At 40.4% G+C, this 15,994-nt stretch overlaps 1 protein-coding gene across 2 annotated transcripts in view; it reads left to right on the forward strand.

The window, feature by feature from the left end:
- The window catches only part of LOC109916805 (alpha-1,3-mannosyl-glycoprotein 4-beta-N-acetylglucosaminyltransferase B-like), a 224,421-nt gene that overhangs the window by 12,428 nt on the left and 195,999 nt on the right, over positions 1-15,994 (forward strand). The window contains exon 1 of one of the 2 annotated variants that reach the window (XM_048603778.1): positions 5,227-5,310. The exons of the other annotated variant lie outside the window; for it this stretch is intronic. The gene's annotated coding sequence lies outside the window, so the exon portion shown is untranslated. Of the gene's footprint in view, positions 1-5,226; positions 5,311-15,994 lie in introns of those variants that run through there. 2 annotated transcript variants of the gene reach the window in all.

The following is a 15,994-nucleotide window of genomic DNA, read 5'->3' on the forward strand; positions in this document are numbered from 1 at the left end:
GTAGGCCAAAAGGCCTGTTCCTATGCTGTACTGTTCTATGTCTATGTTCTATTCATTTTTCACAATGTGGTCTTCTCTACATTAGGTAGACAAAGTGCAGACTGGGTGACCACTTTGCGGAATATCTGCATTCTGTCTGTAAAAATGATCCAGAGTTTCCAGTTGCCTGCCACTTCAATACACCACCATGTTCCCATGCCAACATTTCAGTCTCAGGCCTGCTTCAGATCTCCAGCAAAGCTCAACCCAAGCTGGAGGAACAATGCCTCATCTTCTGCCTAGGTACCTTTCAGCCTTCAGGACTCAACGTTGAGTTTATCATTATCACCAAGGAGGCAGTGCTGGGCAAGCTAATGGGGCTAAAGGTAGACAGATCTCCTGGCCCTGATGAAATACATCCCAGGGTACTAAAAGAAGTGATGGGGGAAATAGCAAATGCACTAGTAATTATTTACGAAAATTCACTGGACTCTGGGGTGGTTCCCGCAGATTGGAAAACAGCCAATGTGACGCCACTGCTTAAAAAAGAAAGTAGACAAAAAGCAGGTAACTATAGGCCTGTTAGCTTAACTTTGGTGGTGGGGAAAATGCTTGAATCTATCATTAAGGAAGAAATAGCAAGACACCTGGACATAAATTGTCCCATTGGGAACACCCAGCATGGGTTCATGAAGGGTAGGTCATATTTAACTAATTTGGTGGAATTCTTTGAGGACATTACTTGCATGGTGGACAATGGGGAACCTGTGGATGTGATGTATCTGGATTTCCAGAAGGCATTTGACAAGGTGCCACACCAAAGGCTGCTACATAAGATAAAGTTGCACGGTATTACAGGTAATGTATTGGCATGGATAGAGGATTGGTTGACTAGTAGAAAGCAAACAGTAGGGGTAAATGGGTGTTTTTATGGTTGGCGGTCAGTGGCTAGTGGTGTGCCTGAGGGATCAGTGTTGGGACCGCAATTGTTTACAATTTACATAGATGATTTGGAGTTGGGGACTAAGTGTGGCGTGTCAAAATTTGCAGATGACACCAAGGTGAGTGGTAGAGCAAAGTGTGCAGAAGACATTGAAAGTCTGCAGAGGGATATAGATAGTCTAAGTGAGTGGGCAAAGGTCTGGCAGATGGAGTACAATGTTGATAAGTGTGAGTTCATCCATTTTGGTAGGAATAACAGCAAAATGTTTTAAATGGTAAAAAATAGCAGCACGCTGCTGTGCAGAGGGACTTGGGTGTCCTTGTGCATGAATCGCTAAAAGTAGGATTGCAGGTGCAGCAGGTGATTAAAAAGGCAAATGGAATTTTGTCTGCCATTGCTAGAGGGATGGAGTTTAAAAACAGGGAGGCTATGCTGCAGCTGTATAGGGTCCTGGTGAGGCCACACCTGGAGTACTGTGTGCAGTTTTGGTCTCCTTACTTGAGAAGGGATATACTAGCACTGGAGGGGGTGCAGAGGAGATTCACTCGGTTGATTCCAGAGTTGAGAGGGTTGGATTATGAGGAGAAACTGAGTAGGCTGGGATTATACTCCTTGGAATTCAGAAGAATGAGGGGAGATCTTATAGAAACATATAAGTTTATGAAGGGAATAGATAAGGTGGAGGCAGGGAGGTTGTTTCTGCTAGCAGGTGAAACTAGGACTAGGGGGCATCGCCTCAAAATAAAGGGAAGCAGATGTAGGACTGAGGTCAGGAGGAACTTCTTCACCCAAAGGGTTGTGAATCTGTGGAATTCCCTGCCCTGTGAATCTGTGGAATTCCCTGCCCAGTGAAGCGGCTGAAGCTACCTCGCTGAATGTTTTTAAGGCAAGGCTAGATAAATTTTTGATCAGTAAAGGAATTAAGGGTTATGGTGAGTGGGCAGGTAAGTGGAGCTGAGTCTCAAAAAGATCAGCCATGATCTTATTAAATGGTGGGCCAGGCTCGAGGGACCAGATGGCCTACTCCTGCTCCTAGTTCTTATGTTATTATGTTCTTAACAATTTCAGACTTACACCTCCTTTCATGTTCGTTACCCACCCCTACACCCCTTGGTCCTATTCTATATTGTTCACTCTCAGCACAGACAACTTGTTTTCAACCATTCACACTTCTTGTTAGCACCACATCTAGCATTTAGCTCCCTTTCAGCTAATCATCAACAATCCTTTTGTTTGCCTCTCCTTTTTCTTGCTTTTCTCTCTCCCTCTTTTAGCACGGTCTCCATGTATTCTATTCATTCCTGTGCCCTTCACCCCACACACCGAACCCCACCCTGTGTCATCAGCATAAATACCACCCTTTCCCCGCTGTTTTCATTCTGATGAAAGGTTACTGAGATTGAAATGTTATTTCTGCTTTCCCTCTACAGTTACTACCAGACCTGCTGAGTTTATCCAGCACTTTCTGTTTTGGTTTCAGATTTTCAGCATCCGTAGTTCTTTGCTTTATTACACCAACATAGTACATTGAATAAATTGAATTTACTTGCCATACTGACTTGTTTCTATCACCTGTTTGTTACATACATGTGCAACACATCATGCTGCTAGTTGCGAATTAGTGCAAACAGAAATGCAGGCAGTGATAGTCTTGGCAAACAATGCCAGTGCCATCTTTATGTAGCAAGTTGGTGGAAGATATGTATGATGCAGATGATAAAGTTTTGCAGCTGGTGTCCTTCTAATCCTGAGCAAGCCAAGGCAATTGTCTTGATGAGAAAGGTACGTCAAAGTCTGCAAATACAACTTGCTGCTTGCTGACCTTTTGTTGCTTACTTTCTTCGCCAAATATCACTTCAATTGATGAAATGCTATTTCTGCATTCCTGTAAAACAAAATGACCATAAAACAGTAAAAGAAATAAACAAATTGGCACAAAAGACTCCTTAATGGCAAACAGAGAATACAAATAGCCTGAAAATATTCCTCCCAATCAAACTACATTGCCCTTTAAATGCACAATGTAAACCACTCTCTTCTAGAAACTGTGGTTAATCACTTCATTTTGGTGGCTGTTTGAACCACCAATGTGTTGGCATAAATGGTGGAAAAATATGTTTGTTGAAAGAATGTCACTTTCAAGTAACTTACATACATTACTGGCAAATTGTCAGGTGGTTCCCATTCAAAGATCCTGCATGGAAATTTGTCTTGAGAGGTAAAGGGATGGCAACCTAGTGAGATGAATCTCTGCCTCTTAATACAAAATTACTGTGCACAAGCAATGACAAAATCAACTCTACAGGCTCATGAGAGGATATTATTTTGGCTCCTATCATAGCAAATCATAATACCAGTAATACCTCCCTCCCTGAAGTAACTACCAACACTTTTTCTCCCCAAAACTAACTAATAATAAATATGACAAGTTAACACCGACCTCCAATTCTCCAACATATTCAAGAACACCCAAACTCCACTGATTTGAGTCTTGCATCTCCTGAATCTTTCTTTAACATTGTAACCTGAAGACTCTTGAGCCAAGTTTATTTTGTGTTCCAGGATCCTGGCTTCCATTTTGTGTTGTTATAATTTATAAAGGATCCAACTGTGCGTCATATTCATGAGATTTTTGCATGTTTGTAGCAAGACTTTAACTCCTCATGTGGCTTATTCCTGCCTAGAATACTAGGTCAGAATCTGCCTACAGACTTTCATGAAAAACATTGTAAAGTAGCATCTAATAGTCTGGGTTCAACACATTGAAAGGGTTACCAACGTCTCCTTGAAATGGCACTTCCAAAAAGTTATGACATTGGCTAGGCAGAATCTTTCCTGAATCCGCATTGATAACCATTATTAAATGATTGTACATGACATCTTCTACATCTGATATTGGGTCCTTTCACCTTACAGGGGATTAAAGAAGGAATTATGGGTCTACAATCACCTAAGTCAATTTCAAATATGGAAATATGGCAACCTAGTTCCCATATTTCACACCTTTTCAGAGGTACCTATGTGGACCTGGTTTTCCTGAATGCACAGGCCACAAAAGGAGTATCAAACATGGATAAAACTTTTTGTATTTGCAAAAGCCTTAATGCTTGTTTCAAATGAGCATCTCTTTTGAGTGATGTACCTCTGGATCAGAATGAGTGTGCGCACCACTGATCCTATTGGATGTGTTGTTGCATGTTTTAGCAGCAATAGTAATAAGGTGGGAGCAATGTTGAGTAAAGAGTAATGGTAGTCAGATGCGAGGAACTCAAGACAGCAATGGTGGAATTGGCCTCAATACAATACGATACAATACAGCACAGGAACAGTCTCTTTGGCCACCAAGCCTGAGTGGATTCCTAATCCACTAATTTAGACCTGCTACTTATTGCCCATACATGCTATCTATCCGTCTGATTGCCTCCTGTTCATGTGTTTATCAAGATATGCCTTAAATGTTGCTAACATGCCTGCTTCCACCACCTCCACTGGCAGTGTGTTCCTGGTATCCAACACCCTCCACGTGAAAAATTTTCCCTGCATGTCTCCCCTAAACTTGCCCCCTCTCACCTTGAATCTGTGCCCTCTTCTAGTTGACCTTTCCACCCTGGGAAAAAGCCTCTGACTATCCACCCTATCTAGGCCTCTCATAATTGTGTAGAGCTCTATCTGGTCACCGCTCAGCCTCCATCTTTCCAGTGAAAACAATCCAACTTCTTCTCATAACTAAAATCCTCTAGATGAGGCAACATCCTGGTAAACCTTCTCTGCACTCTCTTCAAAGCATCTACATCCTTCGGATAGTGTGGCAACCAGAAATGCATGCAAAATTCCAAATGTGGCCTAACTAAAGTTTTGTACAGCTGTAACATAATTTGCCATCTGTAATATTCGATGCCCCAGCCAAAGAAGGCAAGAGCTATATGCCTTCTTGACCACCTTATCCACCTGTGTTGCCACTTTCAGGGATCTATGGACCTGAACGCCCAGACGTAAAGTAAGTATACAATGATATCTAGCCAGTGAAAAAATTATTACTCAACTGGTGAAAATTTTCCTCCATATGGATGTTTTACTTGATGCAGGTTTTCTCATCAGGCAATTCATATTTTATTTCCTTGACATAAGAAACTGTGTATAATTTCTGTGCTATTGAAGAATCTAACAGATATTCATGACAACTAACTATTCTGTTACAAAGAATCAAATAAATCAAAACATTTTTTTCTTGCACTCCTCATCAGGATAAGGAGACAAGAAACAAACTTGAAAGACAGTGATGCCAATTTATGTAGAATGAGAAGAGGGTACTGATTGGTTGAACCATCATTGACATGGATATACATCAAGAACAGTTAACTGTCAATCTTAGTTCTCAGACAAGACAGGTAATTATTGTCAGGGAGCTACCATAGGAATGCAGCAGAAATTGGCTTTTGCATGACTCTTTTTTTTTTTAGTTTTCCATGATAAAGGTGCAATGGACATAGGACATTCCTCTTGCCTACATAAAACAGGGTCCTGCATATTAATATACATTGCTTCCAGCACATACAAATGCATCATGCTGTGAGCCCAACTGATGATCTTAAATTGGTTTCTGATGTAATTCTAAGCACAGTGTGGATTATTTAAAAAAATGATTTATAACAACAGAATCACCATTAATGGTGGATATACTGTTCTGAGGTTTGCAACTGTTCTGACTTTTGCAAACATGGGCTGATTCAACACAATCGTGTTTCTCATTCCATTCACATGGGGAGAGGCCGACTACAATCAACCATCCTGTGCAGGATTCTACTCTTCACTTTAATAGAAAGGTTTTCAACAGAGGACTGTGGTTTTTTTTGTGAAAAGATAAGTTGAATTTGTGTGCGCCATGAGCAACTGCATCAACTATACTCAAGTGTCTTCCCTGCTATCAGCATGTTAAGATGTGGAACTTTATTTCCTCCCTACCTTTTTCAGAAAACATAGAATTGTCAAACACCAGAAACCAAAGTTACCAATGATAATCTTTGTTAATATTTTTGTGTGGGTGTTGTGAAAAGAAGGATAACCTTTTGATTTGTACTGCTGTTATAAGTTGTTGTCTAAGTTATTTTGTGCGTGAAGATGCTGTAGGACTAGAATGGGTGGAGCAGATTACCTTTTATCTTGTGGTTTTACCTCTTGACAGTGAGATAAACACAGGGAGAACCATGGCCTCTCAGAGATAGTAAGAACTGCCGATACTGGAGTCAGAGTTAACACAGTGTGGAGCTGGAGGAACACAGCAGGCCAGGCAGTATCAGAGGAGTAGGAAAGTTGACATTTCGGTTCGGGACCCTTCTTCAGTTCTATTGCTATAAGCCCTCGCAGCTGACTCATAACCATGTGAGAGTCTGCAGTAAGTGTGTCACATGCAAGAAAATTATATTGCTTTTCTTGGCCTTTAGATTAGTATTTATCAGTCACTCATCTAACAGGTATGTTGTAACCTACCACAGATTTTATAAAGAATTGGAATAGTTTAATTTCCCATTCTCTTAAAAATACAAGTAGGATATTCAGGGATAGTATCAAAAACCTTTCTTCATCCAAATCGTAGTTGAAAACTGGAAATCTCTCCTTCAAAAACTGGTTGTGGTGAGGTCAAATGAAAATTTAAGAAATGCGATAGAGCAATTTTTGTGAGCAGAACATTTTAAGGGATATAGACATGGAGTTAATTTTCAGATCAATCCTGATTTAATTGAATGGTGAAATTGAGGGGGTTGAATGACATGCACTTGTTTCTAATAAATATGTTTTCTTTTTTCCACTGTAAAATATCTGTTAGCTTTAAAGTCGTCATACTTATTTGCATTTTTGCATACTTAATACAAGATAAAATATTCTCAGGTTGTCTATCCCAACCTTTCAAATCTGCCAACAAGCCTTCCAATCTTGTTTTCAACCCTACTACAGTATTGGAGCAACTCTAATCAAAATGACAAACTACAGTGACTGCAATCATAGTGCATTATTCCACCTTATTGTTCCTAGACATATTCATGATCTTTGGCACAGTTGACTGCATCATCTTCCTCCAATATATCTCCTCTGATACTCAGCTAGGTGGGTTTTTCCTCTATTTCTCATCTATTTGCTGCCCCTTGGAAACATCACCTAAAAATACGACATCAAGTTTCATACTGCAAGCTAAATTTCAATCATATATGTCACCACCTCTCTCCAACTCTGTCTAGAGTTGTCCTAAATGAGCAATATTTCCTTTGATTAAACATTCAAAAGGCAGATATTGTCTTTGACATGTCACAAACTCTGTTCCTTAACCATTGATGCTGAATCAGGCAACTTTGCTGCTTATTTGACTCTGAACTTAACTTCTGGCTCCATACCCCTCTATGACAATAAAAACTGTACCTCAGTAAAATTTATCAAATTCATATATATTGCACTTGATTTCGTGCTGAAATCTTCTCCACTATTGTTACTTTCAACTGAACTAGACTGACTAGTTCAATGTCTTCTAGCTAGTCTCCCATCTTCCACCTGTAACTTTATTCAAAACTTTGTAGCTCAAATTCTAACTTCCATCAAGTTCTGTCCATTAGATCTGCAGTGACTCCTGTGACGTCTGTGGGACAGAAACATTTAGCATTTCATTTACTCAAGCAGCTAACTTGAATACCTTTATTATCTCTTTCTAGCAGATGTCCTTTGTTGGCCCATGCATGTGCATTAGCCTTAAATAGACAAAATCCACAATGCAATTTTCTATATGAATCAGCTCCCAGTCATAGAGTCATACAGAATGGAAACAGACTCTTTGGTCCAACCAGTCCATGCCAAACATAATCGCAAACTAAACTAGTCCCACCTGCCTGCTCCTGGCCCATATCCCTTCAAACCTTACTTTTCATGTCTTATCCAAAAGTCTTTTAAATGTTGTAATTGTACCCACATCCACCACTTCCTCAGAAAGTTCATTCCACACTTGAACCACACTCTGTGTAAAATTTTCCAATTAACATTCAACTTCTGTAGCTGTTCAAAATGAAACCAATTTAGAGTCATAGTCATAGAGCTGTACAGCATGGACCATGCCAACCAGATATCCTAAATAAATCTAGTCCCATTTGCCAGCATGTGGTCCATGTCCCTCTAACACTTATTATTCATATATCCATCCAGAAGTCTTTTAAATATTGTAATTGAACCAGCCTCAGGTTATCCTTTTTAACTCTGATTAAGCTATTTGTATGTAACCGGTTAAATAACTTGTGTAATAAGCTTGTCAAAAAGCAGTGTTCTACCATTCAATCTGTACAGCAAAGTAAGATTGAGAAACTGAGGGAATGCCAGTGTTAGAGGACTTTGAGCCTTGGGACAGACTGAATGGTCTGGGGCTACTTTCCCTGAAGCATCACAGGCTGAGAGCTGACCTCATAGAGGTTTGTACAATCATGAAAGGCATGGATAGTGTAAATAGACAAGATCTTTTCCACAGGGTGGGGGAGTCCAAAACTAGAGGCCATAAGTTTAAGGTGAGAGGGGAAAGATTTAAAGGCACAGAAAGTGGAGCATTTATGGAATGAGCTGCCTGAAGAAGTGATGGAGACTGGTACAGTTATAACATTTAAAAGGCATCTGGATAGGTGTATGAATTGGAAGGTTTTAGAGTGATATGGACCAAATGCTGGCAAATGGGACTAGATTAATTTAGGATATCTGGTTGGCATGGATGAGTTGGACCGAAGGGTCTGTTTTCATGCTGTATATCTCTATAACTGAATATATATGCTGACTTTAAGAAAGGTAACAGCGAAATTTTCTTTGCTCCAGTGTGTTCCCAATGGCTCAGCTGTAGGATTGAACTCAATGTGATATCTCAGGTTATTAAATAAACCATAACAAGATCTAAACCTAGAAAAAATATACTGTGGATGCTAGAAATCTGAAATAAAATTATAAAAAGCTGTAAATACTGAATTGAGTCTTCAGAGTCAGTGGAGAGAGTAGAAATTAATGTTTCAAATCAATGAGCTTTCACTAGATCTGGAAAATGTTAGAAATACAATAGATTTTAAGCAACTAAAATAGTGAAGGTGGATGGAAATAATAGGAGACAGGAGACATGAAATATGAGAAAGAATTAGAAAGCAATGATGATAAACAAGGTAAGAGAGAGAAGAGTAGAACTTCATTCATAATTTCCATAGATTTGTTCTTGGGATGGGAGCATCATTGGCAAAGCAAGTATTTATTGCTCATTCTTGATTGCCCTACAACTGAGTTGCATGCTGAGCCATTTCAAAGGGCAGTCAAGAGTCAGCTGTGGAATTGGAATCATATGTAGGCTAGATTTCCTTCTGTAAAGAATATTAGCAAACCAGATGGACTTTTAAGACAACAATTGCAGATTTTATTGAATTCAAATTTTCATGGGATTTGAACCCATTAGTCTTGAATTCTGGATTACTAGCCTGTGGCACTACCACTACAACACCATTCCTCCCCATTTCTGGAAGAGAAATGGAGGTGAATTATGCACTAATTTGAAAAAAAGATACTGCAATGCTGAATATGTGCAACATGTTGACCGCTCATTTATCCAGGCAAAATACCAGTGCAAGAATTCACCAATTTCAAGTGAGGAGGAGAGGAGAAATAAATGGAATAAGCAGAGAGGATGCTTCTGTTTGCTGATTCAAAAAGCAAATAAAAACCTGTATCCAATTAGTTGTAATTAATATATTGTAAATCATACAAAGGCGTTGTTTTGATATTTCTTTCAAATAAGTGAAGGATTCACTCCCTAATTAAACTATGTGTACTGCCTTGAACCAAAGAGACTGAGTAATTTGTCACAACCTGGAATATGCAACCAGAAGATTGGGGTACATGAGCAATGTTCACTCCAGCAATCACCACACCACTTGAAATTTAACTTGTATATTTTAAAGAAAAGCAAATTGTGGATGCTGGAAATCTAAATAAACCCAGAGAATGCTGGAGAAATTCATCAGGTCTCACAGCATCTATGGAGAGAGAAGTAGAGGGCTGAATCTAACTATTTTTTAGATTTCTCCTGTGAGACCTGACAAGTTCTCTCACTTTATCTTTCCCAATCATCTTCAATAGGTACCTACCATGCCCTATGGCATCATTCTAGCCCCATCCTACCACGCACAGTTTCTAGAACATCTCGCTGCTATACCAGAATTAACCAGAATCCATTGTATCTACGCCATCTTCAAAAATCCATTGTGTACCCAGACAAGCACTGTCAGTCTGGAGCTGCCCAGTATGACTCTTGACATATTCCCTGGAAATGGCAGACAGGAGGGCACTTTGAGGGCATGTACCTGAATGTCCTTGTGGATGCAGCGTTGTAAATGCCATATTTTCTATCTGATACCTTACACTCACTCTGTCTCTGCTACTGTACCTATCTCCCACCAAGGCCCATGTTCTACCACTCTCAGTATTGCCTGCAATATCTTTTCTGACTCACTGTCACCCACCCGCAACCCCAACACCACTAACCCAGCATGCTCTCTGCGCTGGAAAAGCACAGAAGGTCAGACAGCCTCCGAGGAGCAGGAAGGTCAATATTTCAGACTGAAACACTTTCTCAGCACTGACGAAGGGTTTTGGCCCAAAACATTGACTTTCCTTCTCCTCTGATGCTATGCTTTTCTAGCTCCACATTTATTGACTCTAGTTTCCAATATCTGCAGTCCTTACTGTATCCTTACTGTACAGTGCTCTCTGCACTGCTTACTAGCTTGCTTGGGACACCTTCTAAACTGCAAGAAAAAATATTTGTGCTACCCACTTTCATCTCCCTTAATACCTGCCTCTCATTTCAGGAGGAAAACAGCCCACAAAAGGGCAGAAAGTGGGGAGGATGTGGCTGCAGAAATTCAGCTTCTGGCCCCCTATGAGGACAGCATCTAGACTCTGACTGCCCTGAACAACTGATTGACTATGTCCAAGCCTCTGGACTGCTATCAGAGGCTGTCCTTGACTTTGTGTGCCTGGACCCCCTGATCAAAGATTATCTCCGTTGACTTGACTGAGACATCCAGATAGCCATTTCAAGCTTCTTGACTTTGTATCTGCTGCTAGATGGCTAGGCAAGACAAATGTAACATGAATCTGGTATCTCTGACTGAGGGGGCAAAGCACAAAATGGAAAGGCAGCGCAATGCAAGGCAGTGATACTGAGAGCATCCAGGCAAGCTCAGAGTGAGCTATGTTGTTGAGCAAAGGGCCCAGAGATGCAGACTGGTCCTGTCCATGAGCTAAATAAAAACCAAAAGAACTGCGGATGCTTTAAATCTGGAACAAAAATAGAAGTTGTTGGAAAAGCTCAGCAGGTTTGGCAGCATCTTTGAAGAAAAATCAGAGTTAACATTTTTGGTCTGGTGACCCTTCATGAGCTAGGTGCATGTCCCTGTGGGCATGGTGCCCTTCCTGCAGTATTACAATGATACTTGACGGTGCAGCATTGAAGCGCAGATGCATCCTGTAAGTGGATTGGAGATGTCTATGAAGGGTGTTAGGGCTAGCACATACTGGATGTTGATGTCTGTGGACAAGTGGTCAGTGCCCATGGAGGAGGTTGTGAGAAGTTGGTGCCCAGTTTTCAACATATAGGTTGATTGGAGAAAGTGGCAAGCTGAATCTGCCAATTACCCACTGTGGTTTCCATATCTTGCCTTTTCAAAGTCTAGCTTCTTTATCAAGTTGGTAGGATAGGAAATTGAATATTAATGTGGTGATTTGGATGTCGGCAAGATATTTAACAGGCAACAATCTCCTTAATTGGCAACTCACCTCTGGCCTGCAAGTAATTAACTGAGCAACTTGTGAAAAGCTTACAAGATGTCACAAGACGCTCCTGACCTCGAACTCGGCCTCATTGGAATTCTGCCACACATCTCACTGCAGCCCACTTTGTTCAGACCCCCTTGGTGTCCTGCCCAGAGTTAATATTTGGAGTTCAAAAGTCCAAAGGAGAGTCTTTGATTTCAAAATATTAACTTTGTTTTCTTCTCCACAGATGTTGCATGATCTGCTGAGTTTCTACAGCAGTCTTTATTTTCTTTGCATATTTTAAAGGTTAGCAAATGTACTGTGTAAATTCTGAAGCACAGTTGTTAAAGTTAGCAGCTCAGTGAGGCGGTCCCTTTTCTGCTATTCCTCCTTCATTGGCTCTGGGAAAGAGGTTGATAATTGTTGCAGTAGTCTTTGTTGTCAGCAAAAATGACCTTTTTTATTTAAATATTATAAGTTCTTATGTACAGCTCAAGAACTTCACTTCTGTATCACTTCCCCATGATGACGTAGAGTACCCTATTTACAAAGTCATGTTAAGCCTCTCCACTGTACCTTTAAGGTCACTGTCTACATGCTTCCTGTTGGAATGCAGAGAACTGGATGTGTTTGAAGATTGGCTGACATTAGAGTGTCTTAAATTACCTGTAAATTTCAGTCTGAGATCAATTGCTGTTTCCATTCTCATTTTTGCCACCAGACGTTGTTTTGCATCTGTTCCAAAGAGTTACACTTTGTAGTTTGACTTTGGAAGTGTAAAGTCTGGCATGTTAAAGCTAGTACTGGTTGTAAGCAGGTTATCTGTCATAAACAAAGGTTAATAAGAATTTTAATTGTTATAGGTGAGGTGCTGGATTGTGAAATAGGGGGTGATGACATATGCAGCAGAAAAAATTGAAAGATGTTAAGATGATGGTTCCCTTTGACATAGGTGGAAAAATAATACAGTATTCCTTATTTATTGCAGGTCTGTAAACAATTAACATTGCTTTCCCTCTCTACACCATTAAAGGAAAACATAGCTGTTGTAATTTTTAAAAAATACAGTGAAAAAGAATTCATGTCATGTGAGCAAAACCAATTTTTATTGTAATTTTCAAGGTGATTCACCAAAACATTAGAGAAATTTCCTAATCAACACACCTCTGGAGCACCTCTGGAGCAGGTGGGATTTGAACATAGGCCTCCTGGTTCGGAGATAGAGACACTAACCCAACATCATATGAGCCCTAACAGGAGCTTTTGATTATAAAATATGACATCAAACCACATAAGAGGTTATTGGTCCAAGCATTGCAATCTCTGGATTATTGGAGACTGGATGTATGACACAAGATTCATGGAGGGAGACTGTGGACATCTCAATGGGTTGGCCTCTGTAGGAATTTCCTGGGAGGTTTCAACATTTGAAAGGCAATGCTCCGCCTTTCTAGGAACTTCTGCAAAAGTCTTCCTTCAGACACTGAATTAAAATCAGAGCTGTCGAACAGTTCCAATGTACTGACCTAGCTACTCAGGAAATGTTGGGCAGAAAAATCTTAGTCTAACTCATGAAGACAGAACCACAATCACTTTCACTGATTCCCCCAACTCTTACCTAGACCCCAAAGACCCTGTACACCTCACCTGACTCCTCAACTACCTCCCTGACCACTTCCCCAGCCTTCCGACTACTTACTGAACCCCTGATTATCCCAAACCCAACCGACCCATGCTAAGCCCTGAACACTCAATTATCTCTGAACTGACCTGATTAAGCCTGTCCACCCTGCTACCAACCAACCAGTCTTGACAAGTCCCTGACCTGACTACCACTCCTGACCCATTGCTTAACATTTTAATCTTCCCTAATGGTGGTTAGTGCTATAAAAGAGAAATGTGATTTCTGCACTAATCCTCTTTGTGGGTTTCTGTGTGAATTTTTGCGTTATGTGCAGGTCCCTTGGAATGCTGCATTGGAAATTGGACCTTTTTACATGTAACCAGGAAAGTGTGCAGCTTTTTGGCCAATAAGCATCTAACACTTCAGTTCCTTCATTGATTAGAAGCTTTATATCATTCAGTCAGATAGCCAAAAGATTGATGTAATAAGTCAGTTTTGAGAAATACCTTCGCAGAATCACAGGACTTAATTTTACAAGAGGGGCAGAGGGAATTCCATTTTCACTTTCTGCTGGATCCTTATCCATTTTGTCCAGGTCCAGCACCTTGTGAAATGCAATACCTCCTCATGACCTATTTTAAATGGATTTAGAGACTGAATTTCCTCTTTTTTTAGAGTGACAGATTAGTATTTTTTTCATTAAGATGATGTAAAGCATTCAACTTATACCTCAACTGTGCACTCTACCTCCACATGTAATTCCCATTTTATTCCATAAGCAGCATGTCTCCATATTTAATGCCATTTTATCATTTCCATTTCTACCCAAGACTTCAGGAATTAATTTTGGGTTAACTGCCAGTCTCATTTTATACTAGCTTTTCTCTTCTCCATTTTGCTTTCTCACCAGCAGTGTGAACCTTTATATATTACAGTGCTCACCATCACCTCCTGTTCTCCCCAGGCGAGATGTCGGTCCCAAACCAACCAAAGCTAAACAAGACTATCCTATAGCCACTATGGGTTACCAGTGGCTGTAGTGATTTTAATGAGGTCAGCCAGGTGGACCTCATAGAATATGAGTTCCCTGATTGGGGCTGTTAATCTGGTCCAATCAGGTGAGCCCTAGCTGACAAATAAGAACAGGAGTGTCAGACATTTTGACACTTTGGGAGCTGGCTCCGAGGGAGCTGGATCAGTGTTAAAAACTTTCCACGTGTGGATAAAGTGTGACTTGGTAATGGGATACTGGCCTTTGTGGAGTTGTTTCAGTGGCATTAATGAGCTGAGAGAGGGACTTCTTTTCCTCCATAGGTGGAAGTACTGGCCTCATGAGCTGCCAACGAATCGGGCAGGTCCATCATCAAAGTAATGAACAAGAACAATTCAGTAAGGAGTGTGACAAATTGGATTTATTAGTCTCTTTCTTTCCTTAGTCTAAACACTCCTGGCTGATTTATTGTTCAGGACTGGTTAGACTGTGGGACCATAAAGGGTAGAAGGTTATTCGCTCTATCGAGTCTGCTCTGCCATTCAATGGGAAAATGACTAATCTGATAATCTTCAACGCTTTCCTAGCTTTTGTCCATAACCTTGGTTCCTTATCTGATTAGAAATCTGTCTACATAGACACATAGAAACACAGAAGATAGGAGCAGCAGTAGGCCATTCAACTTGATATGATCATGGCTGACCATCATGCTCAGTACCCTAGTCCTGCCCTCCCCCTATATCTCTTGATCCCTATAGCCATGAGAGCTATATCTAACTATATCTTGAAAACGCATGTTTTGGCCTCAACCAATTTCTGTGGCAGTGAATTCCACAGATTTTTGCGTGAAGAAACTTCTCCTCATCTCAATCCTAAAAGGTTTACTCTTTATCCTTAAATTTTGACCTCCGGTTTTGGACCCTCCCATCATTAGGAACATCCTTCCTGTATCTAACCCATGTAGTTCTGTTCGAATTTTATAAGTTTTTGTGAGATCTCCCTTATTTTTTAAACTCCAGTGAATATTCAATCATAACCAACTCACTCTGCAGCTGTGTCTCTGTAATCTCAACTATATAATACCCATTTACATTTTATGATTAATTCATCCACTTTATTTCAAATGCTCCACGTGTTCAGGCAAAAAACCATAAGGCTTCTCTTTTTAATGTTCCTTGTCCCATTCCCACTATATTTTACTATGGTTTTGTTTGATTCTGCCTATCACTTCCCTATTCCCTTTTCTGTCTTTTGTTCTTGTCCTTGATTCCTCTTCCTCTGAGTCCTTGTATAGGATGCCATCTCCCTGCCAATTTAGTTTAAATCTTCCCCAACCACTCTAGCAAATACTCTCCCTTCAGCATCAGTCTTGGTCCTGTCCAGTTTGTACTGGTCTCACCTCCTCCGGACCAGTCCCAATGCTCCAGGAATCTGGAGCCTTCTCCTTCATAACTTCTCCACAAGCCAGCCTTCACAGCCTCTGCAGTAAAGAATTCCACAGATTTACTACACTGTGTGAGAGAAAATCTTTCTCATCTCTGTGACCCCATTTATGCCCCTGGTCTTAGACTGTCCCACAAGGAAAAACAACCTTTAATATCTACTCTAGCAAAAGTCCTAAGAATCATATATGTTTCAATAACGT

The sequence above is a fragment of the Rhincodon typus genome, chromosome 1, assembly GCF_021869965.1.
Source record: "Rhincodon typus isolate 14 chromosome 1, sRhiTyp1.1, whole genome shotgun sequence".
Classification (NCBI taxonomy): domain Eukaryota; kingdom Metazoa; phylum Chordata; class Chondrichthyes; order Orectolobiformes; family Rhincodontidae; genus Rhincodon; species Rhincodon typus.